General features: G+C 35.7%; 1 protein-coding gene across 3 annotated transcripts in view; it reads left to right on the top strand.

The window, feature by feature from the left end:
• The window catches only part of LOC149488404 (homeotic protein antennapedia-like), a 158,524-nt gene that overhangs the window by 28,591 nt on the left and 109,020 nt on the right, over positions 1-20,913 (top strand). Inside the window, exon 1 of one of the 3 annotated variants that reach the window (XM_089695048.1) lies at positions 2,677-2,693. The exons of 1 other annotated variant lie outside the window; for it this stretch is intronic. The gene's annotated coding sequence lies outside the window, so the exon portion shown is untranslated. Of the gene's footprint in view, positions 1-2,676; positions 2,694-14,719; positions 15,086-20,913 lie in introns of those variants that run through there. One more of the 3 variants, XM_089695045.1, reaches the window with a different exon arrangement.

The following is a 20,913-nucleotide window of genomic DNA, read 5'->3' as shown; positions in this document are numbered from 1 at the left end:
TCATAATTTGGTGTGTTTAGGACCATTTCGTTTGCCTGATTGAACTTATATTATGGCCAGTTAATGAATACAGTCTGTATTATATTCAAAAGAAAATTGTACGAAGTATTTACAATGACAAAATAGCAATAAATATTTAGTACACGAAATTCATTTTGTTAATTCGTATTTTATAAACTGCGATGTTTTCAACAAAAGCTGTCACTTGGGAATTACGATTTATTTCCGTCATCTGCATCTTCGATATTGTTTATGTCTTTCGAACCCCAATCGGATAGCTATTTGGGGTGAATAACAATTATAAGAATCGTCCTAAGCATTTAATGTCATGCAAAATTTGTAATTGCGTAAGCAAAAGTAAAGAAAAACCCTATGTAGCTACATTTATGTATATGGAATAATATGTATCCCATGTAACAAACAAGCAGAATTCACACAAACTATAGATCTTACAAAACTAAATCGTGAATTAATAATGATTGAAAGTTTATTAATATAAAGTATGTTTATTTTAATTACGATAGCATTTGATGGGAATGACAATTTATGGCTATTAGAATATGGTAATGTTGGTGCCTGCTGCAGAGAAAGGGCCTTGAGTGTTTTTAATTTGGCGGAAAATTAATGAAGATTCCTTTATTTTATTTTGTGGATTGTGGTATTTAAGACGAACTCTGTTTTCTGTACAACGTTTTATCCTTTTATTAAATTTAATTCGTGTTCGTTTTGTACGTGAAAATAAATCAAATGTTTGTTTTGAATACCTACGGCTGAACCGTGTGATTTACAACTTAGCTTTAGGCTTTCGATTCACACTAACGCGACGCGCAACATTTATCAACACATAACGTGGCACCCCATAATGGGATATTTTTACATAGGTCCCCTTGGAAAACCAATAAGAACAATAATAAATAACTCTTATCATATTTCGAGTATGCTCCTGGTCGCATCGCGAGAGATCCGAACCAATATATCACCAGGAATTTACGAGGCAAGATACGACAAGAAAATTGCAAGAATGGTGGCGCAATCTATCTTAGTTGGGTCGGCTAAGGGAGGCTGCTGGGGTAGCGCCGGAACGGGAGGCCGCGGCGCGGGCGGGGGCCGCAGGGGAAACTTCGAGAGGTTATTAGTCCAAGCATCTGTTGTTGAGCGGGGGCGTGATGAAACTGCTCGGGTACAAGCTAACAAATCTAATTGCTCAGTAGGCGCTCGTGTATAGTGGAGGCTGACAAATGGCCCCTCATGTGGTAGCGCGGTACAAGGTAGCAATTTGTTAAACGCACAGGTCACACATGATAATTGATGATTTTTCTGTCTTTTCATGAGATAACTAAATTTGGACGAAAGACGACATGATAATAACGATCATGCATAGGAAGATATATTCAACTGCCATTACTGCATCATGCACATATTATATTACCTAAACTGATAGTAGGATCTTTTTGATTCTGTAAATTAATCATTATTTTTCATTTTCGTATTTTCATCAGAGTAGTTATGTATCTAGAGGTTGTCGGAACGCGAGCAAAATTCAAAACATCAAAGTTTAAAATATATTGTCAACTTGAATTTTGGCTACATCCTCCTATGTTTCAAGGAATAGGTGTAGATTCTTTTATATCGGGCCCGCTTGATAACGAAATACGAAAAGTTTAGTTCTACCGTGTACCTACCTCATACAATCTTTTTATGCTTATCTTTCTGTGATTTATGACTCGTTCGGCGTCCAACAACGGGAAAGAAGGAAGGTATACAAAAGTAATTTATTTTTTAAGTTTGTTTTTCTTGTCTTCCCGTCCGTGCGTGTACTCGCCGGGCAAACATGTTTTTGAAGTTGGCATTTTTGAGTTGTCGTGTATGATTTATCTTTGACCCGAGTGTAGGCGGTGCTTAGCCCGATCGGTATTTGGGCAGTTGGCCTGCCAGACATATATCAGTATAAACACAGCGCTTATGTAACGTCACCTCTTTTGTTCGACCGAAAACGTGAATGAGATTTTTTAGAAATAAATTAACATTCAAATCTACTTAACTGCTAACAGTGATTTATGTGTTCGAGAGTAAGGATTGTCGTCTCTAGGAGCTGAGAGTTGTTGAATTTGTTTCGAAAGTGATTGACTGGTTTAGCACTATAAACTAGAAGTTGTAGTGGTTAAGAGCAGTTTAAATTAATTATTTATATATTTTAAACTATATTAAAAGTAGAGTTTGAATTTGGTTAAATACGTTTTATGAATTAATAGCAGAATCCATACAACCGAGTTTAATAAGATAAACACAAACATTACAATTTAGTGAAAAAAATATATGGAACTACGTACGCGTTGAGATTGATATAATGTGATAGGTACAATTCATTACCAACAAGGATGATTGCGTTTTATATTATGCATAAGATTGGCAGTAGCATTAATAGGTACCTATAATAATCACGATTGTTAAGAGGCGCTTTGATATATATTTTCACACGAGCTTCCTGATAACTATCTTGATATTCGTTCAATTAGGCGTCTTTACCAACCGGACGCGCCATTATTCATTATTCATTACACGACCCGAAGACATATCATCTGAATGATTTATTATTTTAACACATTACGTTTTCGGCTTAATTAAGATTATTTATTTTCGTTCCCAGGTATGCATCTACCAGATTCACGTGTTTATTTGGAGTGAAAGCCGGCGTAAGTAACTAGTTTTAATAAATATTTATGTGTCATACATTTATGATGTTATGACGACTGTGTACGAGATTGTCGTATAAATTTAATTACGCGGGCGCGGTAATTAAGCTTTATTTTTTTATATCAACAGTTATTGCGGCGTGTAAATTGTAAGCAGGCATTACGTTAATTGGTTTACATCTGAATTTGCACAATATAAACGTCTTAATGGCCAGTAATATAAACATACGTGTTATGTTGTGACAGTTAAAATGATCTACATTATTTTAAATGCATGAGAAACTATTGACGATAAACATGAGTATAAATATTGTCGCAGGCGTCAAATAAAACGTCAAATCAAGCATAGAAAAGCTCGGCCCGAGGCTGTGTCCAGCAAAAGAGCATTGCATTATGAAGATTGCACATCTAGCCGAGCCAAGTAGCGGACTAACGTTCGTTGCCAAAAATCACACGATAAATAATAGAGGGGCAAGCTGCATGCATTATAGCTGCACCTTATCTTAGTGAATTTGAAGCCAAAAATCGTCCATTAAATATGCATTAAAATTACCTGTCTCGAATGAAAAATAAGCGAAATTTACGACCATTTAAACCGCTTGTTGGTTACGTGACAAATTGCGGCATGTTATATCGAATAAATGTATATTAAGGTAGCATTGAAGGTATCTCAGTGCATAATAAGTGTAGGAACAAAGATCTGCGAAACCCTACGCTCAGATTTCAATTTAAACAGTTGAAGGTGGTAAAAACGTAAACAAGTAACATCTATCAGCGTTAATGCGTAGAAGATCGTATCTCACGGTAATTTATGCGGTTACGCATACGAATTTCTTAATTAAATACAATTTTCAAACATTTATGGGTCATTGTCAAATTTTGCGCAGGTAAACTTGTCCCTCAAAACTTTTTTACTTCTATACCATTAAAAAGTTCACTGTCACTCAAAACTTTCAGCAAATACAAACTTAAACGCATTACTAATAATATATTAATAAAAGAAAGGCCTATTTTTAATTTTTAATTTTATTTTTTAAAGTAACATTGTGGTTTTTTCTGGTAACAGAAGGGTTTTCCATACAAATTTGACCTGTCCCAAGTAGCACTTCGTTACAGAAAATATAAAATAACTACAATTTCCAATATACCAACCCACATCAATTAAAATATTACTATAAACAGAATATTGTAAATATTTCTAAGAGTAGATTTTAAAACCGATCAGTGCTAAAATTTATTTTATAAAAATTTTTTTAACTTTGTCCCACGTAGTGTTTAGAATCGTGTGCTCTACTATGTTACTAAATAAATAATTACTTAAAATAGAGGTGGCGCTGTTTTCGACTTTCTATTAGCTTGAGCAAGGTTTCTGCAACCATTGTGGTTGTTCGTTAGGTCGGTGGGAGGGGTACATTGAATTTCAGTCGACCGCATGGCGTTGAACGTGCCGCGTGTTTTTATTCCGCATCAACATTGTTACCTCCCTATTAACGTAAGTAAAACCGTTTTTTTCTATAATTTTACGTTCAATTTGTTGTTTAAGGGGTAATTATGCTCAATTTGAAATAAAAAAATAACTAAATGCATTATTCTATGATTTATGTCTCTTAGAATGTAAAATTTACAACTCTGTTATCATCATTCTGTTACTTAGCTCATGGTAACAGAGTTGAGTAAGCATGTATTCTTTAACTTTTGTTTGAAATTTTATATTTGTAATATTTTTTTTTCTTAATAATCGGTTTCCTAAAGTAATTTTGAGTTGTTATATGTAAATAAATCATATATAATTAAATGTAACCTTGAAGATATTGTTACAGGATATTCTGCCGTTATTAACGCCCTTAAAATGCTTCTCACGCTAGCTGAGCAGCAAGCAAGTTAAGAGAAACATATCGCAGTTATTTACAGATTATTTAAAATTGAAGTAACAATTACAAACAGTTAACAAGAGATACGAGACGTATTAAAAACAATGCAACAGAGAAAAACGAAAAAAGTCTAAAAATAAGGACGGCAATCCAGTAAATCCAGTAAAAACTATTAAAAAACGCCATGAAAAAGTTAAGAATCGGAAGGAAAAGTATGCTATTGATAAAATATTTGACAAGAAGGCCGTTAAATTCTCTAGGCAGCAAATACAAATTATAAAAGAGTGTCTTGCTGTGGACCAAAGTTTCATATGAAAAAAATCAGCCCACATGTAAGAAAAATGTTTTAAAAACCAAAATCAATCTTTTCGAACGTGAAAACATATCAAGAGTATGCAATTTATTCACTTATAGTACAAAAAGAACAACTAAGTTACTGTGTTACAACTCTGTTACTTTCGTGTCCCGAAGATTAAAGAACATATTTACGAAATTTAGGAAAAGCTATTCAATATAATACTGCTATATTACAATAGGTTAATTTGCCAGTTAATGAAGCGGTTATATGTTGTAATTAGCTGTTAATTTATAGATATTTTATGGAGTTGTGTAGAATTTAAGGTTTGTTATTATTCATAAAGTAACAGAGTTGACTAAAACTTTAAATGAATTACTGTAAAACTTAAAAAAAGCTTGTACTTCTAATGGTGAATATAAGATATAAGACTGTAATTAATATAAAAGCCAAAATATTTGCGACTGGCTTATTTAATTTTATGATAAAAGGTAAAGTATAATGATAACAGAGTTGTATTTTTTCACCACCCTGACGCACTAAATCTGAAATAAATCTTAAATTATTAGCTAAACATCGCGGCCAACTTAAATAAACCCTACTTCAGTTGTTTTAACAGGCACAGGCATAAAGAAAAGTTCAATTTTAAAATATTTTCTTTTTCACATTTTTGAAATCTGCAGTTACGTTTACCTGCGCAAAATTTGACAATGACCCTTATTACGTATCGAAAAATCATCACCTATAACTTATATTTAATTAACAGCATTCCAATAACACTTTAAATAAACGGTTATAAAAATGAATTCCCTCAAGCGCGATAGTATCAATTTCAATTATAATAGGAAACGTGGATTTATATATTCTAAGCAGGCGCTGGTCACAGCCTCCTCAATTAGATGCGTCGCGGATAATATTGTATAACTGGATTTTCTATCAAGTGACCAGCTTGTTTATTGCATTACATAATTCGGGTATTTCCATTTGGATCTAGTGTAAGTTTTGCGTTTGTTGTAGGTAACTTGTAATATGTTTAATGTTTATGTAAGACCTTTTGCTATTCGCACCAAATACATTATCATAACTAGTTTTACATACCTACGCGTGTGTGATATCAATTTTAATTGAGGCTGGGAAAAAAGTAATTGTGTAAATTGGTAGTGTAAAAAACGGTAATAATTTTATGTAATTATATTTGTTCTAGCAAGTTGAAATATTTATACACATCCAATATCTGCAGACACATGTACCGAAATTTATGAAATTTAAATTACTAAAGAGTTCTTATTTGGAGATACATCCTTATAATTATTCGTAATTCCAATTAACATAATGTATTCCTAGTAATTGAACGACTTACCTACTATTTCCCAATAAAGTAAATAGATGAGTATGATGCGTACGATCGAGTTTATTAGACATGCACATTGTAGGTACATCCCTACTCTCATTGTGAAGATTAATATTATGTTAAATTTTCAAAATGAAATATTTAATAAACATAAATCCGCGTTTTCCCATGTCTGTAACCGGACATGCTCCTCAAAGTGCCAACGTATCAGCCCACTCATTGTCAACATCATTGTCCTTTGGTAACTGCCAAGATTCATACAACTGAGTGTCCCATACTATTGTATTCAATTGTGTGAAGTTTATAAATACAAAATACTATAAAATACTTACCAGGAAATTATTGTTAAATTAACAACACTTTCTTCTTTGCCTTTTTAATCTGGATATTACAAATAATTTCATATCAATCTTAGTTGCCATGATTCAGGTTTATACAAAACACAACCTTACCTTAAATGCGGAGCTTATATTCTTCCCTTCAATTTATTTCCAACACTACACAAAATTTACAAATTCATAATTTCCGAATTGAATATTCCACTTCCCGGCTATGCGGTAACTTCACTACTCGAAGTCACCTCGAACTTATCTCGTACTCGTGTCGAACTCACCTCGAAGTCACCTCGAAGACGAAGCCATAGTAGCTGAGCACGCGGCTTGGTGCCAATGTTCGTCGATTGTTATTCACCGGCCCTCTGTTGACATCGCGCGCTTACGACGAATACCCAATGTGGGGAATTTTTACAAACCACGCTTTTTGTATGGCCACTTATAGATTCTGATAAAATTAACGTGTCGGCGAAGGCTTTAAGTACGCCGCAATTGCTATTTTTGGAACTTATTTAAATAGGGCTTGAATAATTGTACGTGTATGAGTAGCATACGAAATTTTCTGTCGGATAAAATTTAACATCTAGGTAACTGTTGTGTTAATATGTTATTAGTTATTACAATATATTATTTGCAAACTTTATAAAAATTAATAGAAATTTTCTGAACAATTACGATAGAGAGTAAACGTGAACACTTGCTTTTCATATAACATACCTATTTTTAAATACAAGGACAAAGGGATAGGAAGTCAATAATACAATTAGCTTATAATTATATTCTAGGTAGTATTCGGACCACAATAGAATACAAACAATGAGTCTCATAAACAATCCTACGGTGAGGCTAGGAGATACAATAAATATATGCACATTTGAATCATTTGGCCATAATTCACAGTCTCATTAAGGCACAGTTAATTTAAAGCTAACGGAAATGGATCTCTTGAAGCATTCGCCTTAATTAATCTAAATTATTAGCTTGGACATTTTCCTTTAAGGCGTTACCCGGCAATTTCGACTATGTTCAACCTCTATAAAGTCTGGTACAACATAAAGCACAATACCGAAAAAAATATATAAAATAGGATGGTCTTTGATCTTTAATTGCTCGCGAGGAATTTTTTCCAAAGTTAATAGATTTCTAGAAAAAAAATGTGCCGTGGTCATCGATTTTTCCGCAAATACTCTATAAACTTCGTAACCTGCTGACTTAGAGCTCTGAAAATTTTATGTTTAATAAATTATCAGTTACACAACAGTCCCTGACGAGGATATTTTGTTTCACTGATTAGAATCTTTTTAAATACAAAATGCGAGGAAAAAAGAAGGTGCAGCGGGAGAGGTTTGAGATCCGTCAAGTATGGTCAAGGTTATTAGCGCATGTATAAGCCTTAATCGTTTGTTTTGGCTAATGGCTATTTGGATAATGATGAAATAAGATGTCCTTTTTATATTGCACTTGATAACTGATAATTATTACACGCTTTATATTAGCTTCACCTGTATGTTTGTATGTTTGTAACCGACTTCTTTGGGCGCGATTTTGACCCACTTTAAACGGCCAGATTTCGTTCAAACTTTGTAGATTTATTGAGGACCGATGACAATACAATAATTTGATAAAATTTTCTATTTTTTAGTTCGGTTTTCTATGAAAAGCGTGTTTTTTAGTTTTTTTTAACTATTATAATTATTGATATTCCGCTAGCTAAATAGCGCTTGAAAAGTAGTAAAAATATAATAGAAGATCACTCACTAATCACTTCTTTAATAATTGCATAAATTGAATTTAATTGATGTGGCAATTAGTCTCACTGTCATGTTTGACGTCAAATACAGACCTAATTCTTCTCCGAAACAATCATTGTGATAACTTGGTATTTTATTTAACAAAATATATTTTTAAAACCTTTTAACTCATATTTATTATACATTTTACTGTGCTTATATACTTAGAGGAGTACACAAATTTACTATTTTGAAATATAATATTAACAAATACCTAGCAGTCATTGTTTATCCTTCATTATTATTTCCGTTTATATATTGACAGGCGATGCAATCATTGTTTTGTTATTCAACAGTACAGTTAGCTGCGTATAATTTAATTCAATTGATAAAATGTATTCCGAACACAAAGTAATCTAGAAGGCAAGTCACAAGCCGTCCGACTTTAGTTTTCAAGTATTCCCGCCTTGTCTTAGCCCTTCGTATCTACACTAACATATGAATGAGAGCGCTATCGGGTCCAGGACCAACTGACAGATGTATTCGTTCCCATGTTAGAAAACATAAGTGGTGTGACTGTCACATGGCATGCACTTGAATAGATACGTCTTGATACAAAGCGATCTCAACGAGAGCCTCTCATGTGAGCGACATCATACCTAAGAATAAATACATCAAACCGTATCGACATTTTAAAATTACAATCGTGACTTTCCTCCGTAGATGTTGAAAGCTCACGGCGATGTTTTATTTAAAGTAAAGGCGCGAGATCCATAAATCATTTACTGTCTTTCACTTCGATTGTTCGATTATATTTTAAAGAATAAATCGTAACAGAATACGAGCCTAATTGCGCCGTTCCGTGCGGTGTCGTCAGTTGTAATAAAGAACGAGTTCATCGTATTTTCGTAGTAAAAACCGCGTATATTGTGTTGACTCGGTAAAAAAATTGTGGCAAGTTTATTATTTAAGAGAGATGTGAGAGAATCTCGTTCGCACTAATTATAATAAGTCAGAAACGGTACGCAATTAATCCCATTTGTTCTGCCGCTGTTATTAACATTGGAATAATTAGGAAAAACTGGTTCAGATGCGAATAAGAAGTGGATTTAAGTGTCCAGTTTAAATCAGATTCAGCGAAGTGCAAAAGCTGACGCGAAGTCAATCACTTATTTACATACTTACCGCTGACAAAACATTTCAAAATGGTAATAATAGGAGATACCGTTTGCTTCTACGAAAAGCACGTAACCGATGTGGTTCGTAATTGTTTTTTCCGGTTGAGAACCTTATATAGAGTGCGTCCATACTTGTCTGAGGATCTTCGAGTACGTCTGGTGGAGTCTCTTGTTCTTTCAAAACTTAATTACGCTGATACTGTTTATGGTCCACGTCTCCTGGCCAGAACAGATCGGCTGATACAAAGAGTACAGAATGCGTGTGCACGGTACTGCTACACTATACCACCACGTAGACATGTCACACCTTTCCTAAATAAGCAGGGTGTTCTTAAGCTTCAAGCAAGACGCCAACTACATCTGGCCTGTCTCATGTTCGGAATTGCCAAGACCCGTATGCCTATATATCTGTACGAGAAGCTCAGCTGGACAACGAGCAGTCGAGATGTTGCATGCAGAAGCTGTGCTCAGCCACTTATCATTCCTCAACATAGTACTTCCACTTTTAGAGGCAGCTTCCGCTATGCAGCATCGAAAATATGGAATGACTTGCCGCCACCGATTAGGTTATTGTTAAACATTAATACATTCAAAAAACATCTTAAGAACTACTTAATCGATGAACAGCGAAGGTTAGATTAATGTCCAATGCTTATTTTTTCGTTTTTGTTTTTTTTTATCTATTGGTATGGGTCAATCCTATCTTAAGTCTATTTATTTTATAGAACTTTTTATTTGGATATTTATGTGGGTACGTTTTTTTCACGATATGATATATATGTATGTAATGTATATATGTATGATGATATATATGTATGTATGTATGTTTATCACATTATTTTTAATTAATTATTATTATTGCGTCGCTTCACATCCGTGAGTCGAAACTAGGTTCTAGTTGAAAACCAGCGCTAGGCTCATGCCTGGCACAAGCTGAACTAGGTCCTTTTTGGCGGTACTGCGGGCACAATTTGTTTTAATATTTTTTATTTTTTTCGTGTTGAATTTTTTGTGTTATTTGTATGTATTCTTTTCTTTATTGTCTACTTTTTGATGTGTCACGCTGTGTTGTCAAATAAATGTTTTTCTTTCTTTCTTTCTTTCTTTCTTCTGACAAATTGCTGGCTTAAATTAATTTGTCATAATGAACAATGAATTACTATAACATAGCAATAATATTGTTAGCATTATGCAAACATGATATCTAGAAATCATTAGAACCAAATACCTAATAGAATACTTAATAGAAGCTTATGCCTAAACAGAACGCTATCCTTTACACCTCGTCAGTAAGAATGTGTGTTTAATATAATTGTTGGACGATATGCGGCTATAATGTCTTCATCAATAACTGATAATTTATGTACAGCACGATCTGTACACGACGAAATTGCGGCCGCCGGCTCCCCTTTGTAATCAGTGCAGAATTATAAACCCATTGCAACACCGCAGGCTCCGATCCATAAGTTATTAAGAAAGTTATATCTCAATGATTTCAGCGAATGACGATGTGAACGTCCGTCGTACCTATTATTTACATGTGCGCTCTATGGGTTAAATTATTAATTAATACATTGAAATGTCTTTATTTTTGTAGAGTTAATTTCAATTTATTATTTTATCTATACTCGAATATTTCAAAATTTGCAAGCAATTATTAACAGATATTAATAACAATAATATAATATTAAGTTAAATATATTTAAATCTTTTCTCGCTAGGCAGACATGCCCTTTCATAGACTCCATCACTATACTTACCATCAGGTAGTAGTGCAGTCAAATGCCTGGCTATTCTACATATATATGTCGTGGTCATATCGTAGATTTGATCATTTCATGATATGAGTGGCCATTTCACGAAATGGTCGCATATCGTGAAATGGCCAACATAGTTTGATCAGATCGTTAAATCGTCAACGTTTCACGATTTGGTCATCCACATTTGGCCAGATCGTATAAAATATAAAGAGTCCATAAAATATTAAAAAAATTCAGAATAACTATATTCTTAAAACTTGTTTAATGTCATTAAAGTTAGTGCCGCGGCAGCGGCTGGCGAATGCCAGAAGCGAATCGTTTTTGCAATAGAAAACAGTTAGGTTAGGTTAGGTTAGACTTTGATAAACAACGCACGAGCCGAGCGAGCAAAGCGAGCGTGCCGCGGCAGCGGCCGGCGAGTGCCAGAAGCGGATCGCTTTTTAAAAAACAAACAATCATAATAATATCGTAGTAGTTTCTTAAATTATTTTATTTAAGTCGCATTTTTTCTTAAATACATATAAGAGTTTGCCTGGAAGAGATCACTTCTAAGTGATAAGGCCGCCTAATAAACTATACTGTTTTTTGTTTTGTATATTAGCAATAAGTTTTCTATGTATAGTTTTATTGAAGAGTAAATAAATAAATAAAATAAATAAGATATCCACATTTTCCATAGTATACTCGTACCTCTTCGTCGTAAATTCTTTGCTATGACTTTCTTCATAATATTGTTATTAAACGAATTATGAAGTTTTTAACTGCGAATAATTTAATTTTCGCCAGCGGCCGCCATCTTATCACATAAACACAGAGCTTGCAGCGCCTCTACCAACGATTAATGTAACTATTTTACGATATGATCAAATAATTTTGATCATTTCATGAAAAACCCGTGCGTTAATTGGCCATATCGTGAAACGATTTCTTATCATTGATCTGCCCAAACCACATCATGATGTGGCCAAACTAAATTGGCCATTTCACGATATGCGACCATTTCGTGAAATGGCCACTCATATCATGAAATGATCAAATCTACGATATGACCACGACATATATAAAAAAGTGATTGGTAGTTACTCGAAAATCCAATAACAAACGTCTTTAAAATATCAAAGAAAATTCCCACATACTTGATTCCAAGTTAAATACAAGACTCATTCTTGGATCTGAGCCTCTGCCAAGATTAACAAAAGTTATTACAATCTAATAAATAACCACCGAATTATTATATAATAATCCTAAACACCTCATCGTGGAACATTAACGTCCTCGAAAGGGTTAATAAAACAATACATAAAACACGAGTGAGATTGTTCAACAGATGTATTCAGTACAGATATTTTTGTACAGGGTGGATTGATGTAAATCATTAGCTTTAAGATCGAACGGTCTTGTTTACCAAAGATAAACTCGGCCACTTGAAATTTTCGGTGGCTATTTTAAACGAGCTCTTTTATTAGTTTTAAAAAAGGCCGTTAAGATTAGAGCGTTCGAGGGTTAGCTTTTTGGTATTTGAAATATTAGGTGGGAGGAATGGCACTCCTACGCGCTATTAATAGCTTTTTTATGGACTCCTTTGTAAGTACATGACTTTTTGTTTTAGCGACTAAACGATATGGCTGTTAATTATCTTAAGTGCTATGAAACGATTATATAAATTATCACTTAATTTTAAGTATAACATGCGTTGAACGAGATTAAAGAATTTAGTCATAAATTACGACACCTATACTATTGATTACTACTTATTGATTTTATAATCAACGTTGGAACTGTAATGTTATCAACTGCCACCACAGCATTGTCCTTTTTATTTAAAAGCTAGAATTTAGGTACACTTTCTTAATTTTCTCTAAGTAAAAAATCCACTACTTCTGAAAAAAAATCACATTGACTGTAATTTATATTATTTATCAAAACAAGAATTTCTGACGCCACCTTTGTAGGTATACCTAAAGAGATGCTACCTTGTTTTGTGTATTGTCCGCTCAAACAAAAATTGAAACTCTATAAACTGATGACGAAATTTTAATAAGAATTCAGAGAGAGATTCGCAATTCAACAAAACAAGGCGACAAGAAGTCATCTTTGGTATTTTTAATGCACAATCTCCTCCAAAGATCGCGAGATAAACGGTAAAAATGAGTCTTTTAAAGCATTTCTCTCTCTGGCGCAGTTTGTCATTTAGCACACCCTTATCGATGCTTGTGCCAGATAGCTCCGTGTTTATGTCGCTTAAATTAAATCGCCTGTGTTGATTATCATGACATTGCTTTTTATACATTCACAGATTTATTTCACTCGAAACAAGTCTTTTGTTTTGTACAATAACACATCGCTCGCGTCTTTTATTTAGCGTGCGACCGTTTGTTTAGTTGTTTTGATCGTTATTTACATGTCTATCGTTGCGGAATAAAAATCGATTCAGCTGAACATAAACGTATCGGGCAATAACAGAACATAAACGGTCATGTAACGCCCACGGAGCCAAGCGGCTCGTAATAAAATTATTATCACATAAAATTCAATATAAACACCATAACATTCTATAAAGCTCGCCACGATTTGAGTTAACATCTTCATTAGGGATCGCACGACCTCCCGATTGCGGGAACTCGATGCAATTTTCGAATCGAGTCGAGTTGTGCTTCGCTTTGTTGCTCAGTAATTTGCGTTGGGTTCCGATTTGTTAGCCCTTAGTGTGTACCACGATTCGAAAAGCGCTCGACAATTTCTTAGACGATACGTTGGGTAATTTTCGATCGCGGAGGATTGGCGCTTTCGAGGTGCCCAGGCTCCACGCCGTAATTGAGGCTTGGGGCAGGTCGTAATTTTAAAATTGCAAGCTTTGAATGTTTGCTTCTTATTGTTCAACTTCATTTAAAAACATTTTACTTAAAGGTACATATTAAGTTTGTTGTAATGATCTGTAATTCAAAATTTTCATCAAAATTTACGAAAGGGTGGGTATTGTTTTTTGTGTTCAGCGCTAGGTACCTACATTCAATTAAATAGAAATAGAAAAAAAGTGAAATTATTGATAATAATTGTTGTAATTTGTGCAAAACCACTTCTATTATTGAAAAAAAAACCAAAAGACTTATTTGTAAAGTTGGGTGATTTACGATCCACCTTACCACACCACCATAGACACCTAATTGTATTACATTCCAAAAAAATTAGATGTATTATCCCGACAGTTGACAGGTAAGAAATCTTGTTTTTTAAATATTACTCATCGTATTCGATTTGGGAGCGAGCTATGGAGCTTTATCACCACCTACTCGGTATCCCGCGGTTCCACGGCTCCCCAAACTTTAATCTAATGCGGCACACATTCCGCTAGCCGTCTCACTCTAACCTAGCGTTATGAGGCGCCGGCGAACTATTGCTATCTCGCACCCCACTAAAATAGACTGCCCAAGCGCAACGCGCCGTGTCAAAACTTTTGTGTAATGGCTTACGAAATTTTCCCCTACCTCGTCACTTTTTTCTACAGTCGAGCTTGTGGGTTAGGGTCGTAGAGTTGTGTTAGGGAATTTTCTATAGATGCGATGTCGTGTTTATAGTTGAGCGGGCTTATATGCAATGCGCGGCAGATGCCTTCTCAATCGCTAGCCTTTTACTATTATACAATGAACAACAGTGTCAGTTGTAAATAAGGATTAGTATAGACGATACGTATCGGACAAGTGCATGAACTTTGTGCTTTTTATACAGCGCAATTATTTATTATTCACTCATTAGTGATCCAATAAGATACTTATTGAACTTACAGTGCTATACGTGATACTGAAGAATATATTTGGAGTGTTCTTGTGATATCACAAAATAATAGTGCTTTTTGTTTTGAAGGATTTATGTTGATTGTAAGTAGTCTTCATTTAGTTGTCATATTGTTTTTTTTTCTAAGACTAAATCAAGAGGGAAAATATTATGAATTAAAAATAATTCGTAGGCTTAATATTAATAAAAAAATGTTGTGTGGTTTTATGAAACCACTGTAAAAGTGAAACTTTCCGAACACTGCAATTATACCTACTCGGCAGCCGACCGTCACGCGACATGCGCTACACAGACCAAAAAGTTTGAGACGATGTAATAAAAGTTTCACTTTAATTACAAAAATAATGTAAATAGCAAATCTTATCTTAGCACGATTTAATTAATTATAGAGGCTATACATATTATAATTTATAAGTCTTACATCATTTTATCTTTACATTGTGTAATGAATATCTAGTTCATAAGTTGTTACCTGGCTATATAAGGACATTAGAAGATAAATACTCCCCTGATCGAAAACTAAATTAAGTGAATAAATTCGCCAATTCAATGAATTGCAGTTACATATATAAATTATAAATTTGGGTCGAAGTCAAACTCTTTAAAGATCAACTTGGAATGTATCGAGATAAAGGATGTCATCCGAAGTATCAGACCTTAAAGCGAAAAGGAAATAAAGTTCATTGTGTACTGGAAAATGTGCCTTAAACACTATGAAATAGAATTGAAGTTATCCTGGCAAATCGTAGACGTCGATTTACTTTTTTTGACCCATTCGGGATAAAACTTTTGACCTAGCGCTGAGAATTCATAATATCAAAGGTCCGATGTCCGATACGTTATTCTTCGAAATAGTTTTTTAAAATAAATATTATTTTTATGTTCTAATTTGTTCTTTGGAATTTTCAGGTAATTGTTAATTTATAAATCAGCACATTTTAAATGCAAATTACTAACGGAACATCAGAGATGTATTTTTCATATTGTAATGTTATAAATAATAATTCAAAAAATATTTAAGGCTTTATATAGGTAATATTCTTACTCGTGAAAGAAGCTCGTCGCAGAATTTTATCGTTAAAAGAGACAGGATTCAGTACTTTTATCACTTAGGTATTTTTGTCAGCGACTTCCTCAGATAGCGGAGGCTTTCTGAGTCGCGAGGAAATGAAATTCTTATCGTGCCTTCGGAGAAAGAAGCTCACTTGTCTGTTATCCGCAGGAAATATATAGAGGGGGAACCGCGGCACGCAATAACCAACATCTGATTGCTTTAAGGAATCAACAAAATCTCCAGCTCAATCTAAAAATGTATCGCAGTTCTTTGGAAAGAGCTTTGGCTTGACGTAAATCGAATGTAGGTAATACGAAATAGATATTCTGAAGAACATTCATATGGTAATGTGCTGTGTGATTATTGGAGTCACGTTAACTTTAATAGAGCGATTTTTTATTAAAAATGTGGAAATTACTTCGTACTATTATTCATCGTTTGAATATAATTTAGATAGTACAGTAGGTAGTTTTAGTGATTAATATTAAAATGCTGCTTAATTATTTACATTGATAAAGCAGGTAACTTTGTATTATGTTAATAAATTTTAACTTAAATAGGGCGTATTGATATGCGTCAGTCGATGTGTTAGCGACGTAGGTAGGTAATATAGAACATACACTGAGCCTAAACGATATGATGTACCTATCGGGGCCATACTTTATGACAATGTTGATAAATTTTATGATCATTATTATGCATATTCACGGAGCGGTTTAACGTTTGGAATCACAGAGCCCGCTTAAAAACTTTCAACAATGATGTCCCCTTTTTCATTCTGACGCTACACAAAATTTACGATCGGCCTGCGTTCGAGCATTGCGTGCTTGATGATTCTAAAAATGTGTCAACTTTTTTACAAACTTCTTTCATTTAGCGTCTGGCCTTCCAGTGTAGCCTTGTGATATTATTCTATTGTTCATTTTTTAGTATCTATAGAAATGTCTCCGGTATAGCAACGTAAACAAGGGAACGGCATGTGGTAGTGAAATTCGACTAAATATGCTTTTGTGTGTGTCATCTAAAAAGGGAACACCTTTCGAATTTTGTTGTGTACGCTTTTATTTTACTTTTTTAGAAAAAGAATTGGATTCCTGGAAGATAAATTGTAAATTATAAACTACATACTTAAATTAGAAATATTTGTGTTCAGATGATAGAGTCCATATAAACGGCATATCAAACATAAAAACTAAAAAGTCGATCGAGACCTACCTAGTCTCTAGCACCCATTACAACCAAAACTAAAACTTCTATCCATATAAAAAAGCTTTAGGTACATTATAAGACAAGCGCCCAACAATACATACATAGAGCCACAAATTACGAAGCGCCAAAAGCCTATTATTCAAACCGTTCTGTTTCCAGAGAGATAAAATCCTAAACCTCATCGAAGTGTACACTGTACACCTATTTCATACTTATCTGTATGCACAAGACATATTTGCATAATCGGTTTATTTTTATAAATGCCCCTGAGGAGACCATCGTTTAGATAATATTGTTCCGACTGCCGTTTGTTATAAATGCGCTCATTAAAATATATTAAAAAAATGTCGAGTATTTATATATTTTATGTTATATGCGTAGGTCGAAAAATAAATGGATTGTACCTATACCTAAAGTAAAATGTTAGATTTTTATGTAGAGATAAATAATAAAAATGTTTAATAATTTTGAAATATCATGTTTTAATATTTTATATTATAATAAAAACACAATACCTATATTACATAATATCCACTGCAATCTGCCCGAAAAATATTTTCATAAATGTTAGTCATACCTAGACTACACAGTATGAGAAAATGAATAATTTCCTAAAGTGTTGACATCTACGTAATAATGTGCCGGCTGACATTTATGTTCACTCGTAAAAAATTGCAATTTATTATTTGTTTTTATTACTCTACATTCGAATTTAAAGCGAAAAAATGTTAAGGAATATTCGCTATTCATTGTCTATTCAATATTATATTTGCATTCACGTTGAAGTTAAGTTAAATTTGTGATAAAACTTTGAATAATACGTCTCGACGTTGGCTTCTAACCTCTATTTCGGAGTCTGATTACACGGGCAACGCAAATATATGGCTATTTTATTCGACGCAATAAAGTTTACGGAAATGTCGTACAGTGACAGACGAACAGCCGAGCATAGAAAAACAGATAACGTCATAAAGTAGCCGTGTAGTATTAGTGTCACCGAAAATGGAAAAACCGAATTCACCAGAGCTTTTTATGCTAATTACGTAAGCCAATAGTCTGTTTTAAGGCATTCGAGCGGTGTGTTCATATTACTGCTTATTCGAATTTCAAATTTAGAAATGCGTGGGCGCACAAGAATTAGGTGGTGTTTAAAAAGATTAAAATCAGTCGCATGCTTGAGTAGGTAGGACGTGAAATATCGTTTTATCTAATATACATTTTGCCTGCACGTTGAATTTATCTTCTAATGAGTACCTACTACCTACCTACTCGGGTCTCGATACTAGGTACATTTTAGAAATCTATGTCTATATCCGACCGAGTGCAATCGATTATATAATGCAATACGAGTAATAGAATACACCTATTAGTTATAATATATTTTGGGTTGATATTAAAATAAAGTATGTATAATTCGGTTCAATTTGAATTTTGAATAGTATCTAACAAGTACCTAGGTATTAAATTTGATAATTTTTTATTAAGTTTTTAATTAAATACCTACAGTTATATAAATGTATTTCTTTATTCACTAAAAAATAAAAAAAATATATTATTTAACATAAATTAAAGTAATTTTTCGTAGACATAATAATTTTTTTGTAGTCAGGAAAATATAGCTTAAAAAATCAAGAAATCTAAAACTGACATACCTAGATACATGTGGCGCGCATATTAATATGTTCTTAGTCTTAATTGACATATCAGAAAAAATAAATATGTATTTTTATAATAATCCGTTTACATTGTAGGTACATAAAGAATGTCCTCATAAATAGATGTTATTCTTGCCATAGACCTCAGAATATTCTAAGCATCACTTCAATATTTAATAATTTAATAAAATGCAAATCAAGGATATTATATTAGCTGCGTTCCCTACCTGGATGTTAAGGGTTGTTACATAGTTGGATGTACCGATGTCCGATAACAAAGAGCTTTTTGATTACCCTCTATCTCACAACACGCCCAATCTCTCCAAATTATGTCGAACTAAATTACTAACACTAATAGCTTTATAATTTCGCTCATTTCATAAGCAGGTGAGGTGAGCAAGCTTTTTGAGCGCGTTTTCGCAGCTCGCCTCGTCAACCATTTGGAGGGAGTGGGACCAGACCTCAGCGGGAACCAGTTCGGCTTTCGCCGTGGTCGGTCCACACTTGACGCGATATCTCGCGTGAGAGCCACCGCAGAAGATGCGGCCGCTAGTGGAGAAGTCCTCCTGGCGGTGTCTTTGGACATCGCCAACGCGTTTAATACCTTACCGTGGGACAGTATCCTGCAAGCTCTCCACTATCATCGCGTGCCGGGCTACATGGTGCGACTGCTGCGGTCATACCTATCAGATAGGACTGTTGCCTATCCAACCCGCGATGGATGGAGTGAGAAGGAAGTGTCGTGCGGTGTCCCACAGGGGTCAGTCCTCGGGCCTCTTCTGTGGAACATCGGGTACGACTGGGTCCTGCGCGCCACTAACCTCCCAGGTGTTGGCGTAACTTGTTACGCCGACGATACTCTGGTGACCGCGCGTGGGGCCACATACGAGGAGGCAGCTTTATTAGCTACCACGGGAGTTGAGCAGGTGGTGTGCCGCATCCGGCGGTTGGGACTACGGGTGGCGCTGGAGAAATCCGAAGCCATCTTCTTTCCCGGTCGCCGGAGGCTACATAGCGCAGGCTCAGAGATCCGGGTGGATGGGGTAGCGATCAGGGTCACCACCACCATGAGATATCTAGGCATCGTGTTGGATAGCCGATGGAGGTTCACGGAGCACTTCCGTCGCCTCGCCCCCCGTCTTGTAGGGGCGGCCGGAGCACTGGGAAGTTTGCTGCCAAACCTTAGAGGTGCTGGGGGTGGGTGTCGCCGGCTATACACTGGCGTAATCCGCTCCATGGCCCTCTACGGGGCCCCCATCTGGGCAGACACCCTGAGCGCCCGTACCAGACCCCTCTTGCGGAGGCCGCAGCGGGTCATGGCGCTCAGGGTAGTTAGGGCATACCGCACGGTGTCTTTTGAGGCTGCCTGCGTAATGGCCGGAACGCCGCCATGGGATCTGGACGCCGAGATGCTAGCGGACGTGTATCGCCGCGTCTCGGCGTCTAGGTCACATGGGGTGAATCCTTCCTACGAGGAAGTAGAGGAGTGGAGGGTCGAGGCTGCCGAGCGGCGGTTCCGGGAGTGGGAACGCCGGCTCGAGGAGCCCAGCGCGGGTGAGAGGACGGTTGCGGCCATACGTCCAGTCCTCCAAGAGTGGTGCGACAGGCGGCACGGGGCCATAACCTTCCGCCTTACGCAGATACTGTCCGGGCACGGCTGCTTCGGGCGGTACCTGTGTAAAGTCGCGAGGAGGGAGCCCAGCATGGTCTGCCACTGGTGTGCCTGCCCGGAGGACACGGCAGATCACACTCTTGCCGTGTGTCCAGCGTGGGCCGAGCCCCGTGCTCGCTTAGTCGCGATAATTGGGCCGGATCTCTCTCTACCCTCCGTTGTTCGTGCAATGGTGGATGGCGACAGATCCTGGCGTGCGGTGATCGCATTCTCGGAAAGCGTGATCTCGCAGAAAGAGGAGGCAGAGCGGGTGCGCGAGAGGGATCCTCACGCGGACCCGATCCGGCGCAGACGTCTTATTGGGCGTCGTCGCCGTGTTGC

Source organism: Colias philodice, chromosome 5, assembly GCF_061535455.1.
Source record: "Colias philodice isolate Cphi_HAF_F1 chromosome 5, ilColPhil1 Martin Lab GWU primary, whole genome shotgun sequence".
Classification (NCBI taxonomy): domain Eukaryota; kingdom Metazoa; phylum Arthropoda; class Insecta; order Lepidoptera; family Pieridae; genus Colias; species Colias philodice.
Note: the sequence above shows the minus strand (reverse complement) of the source record. Positions and strands in the feature narration are given on the sequence as shown.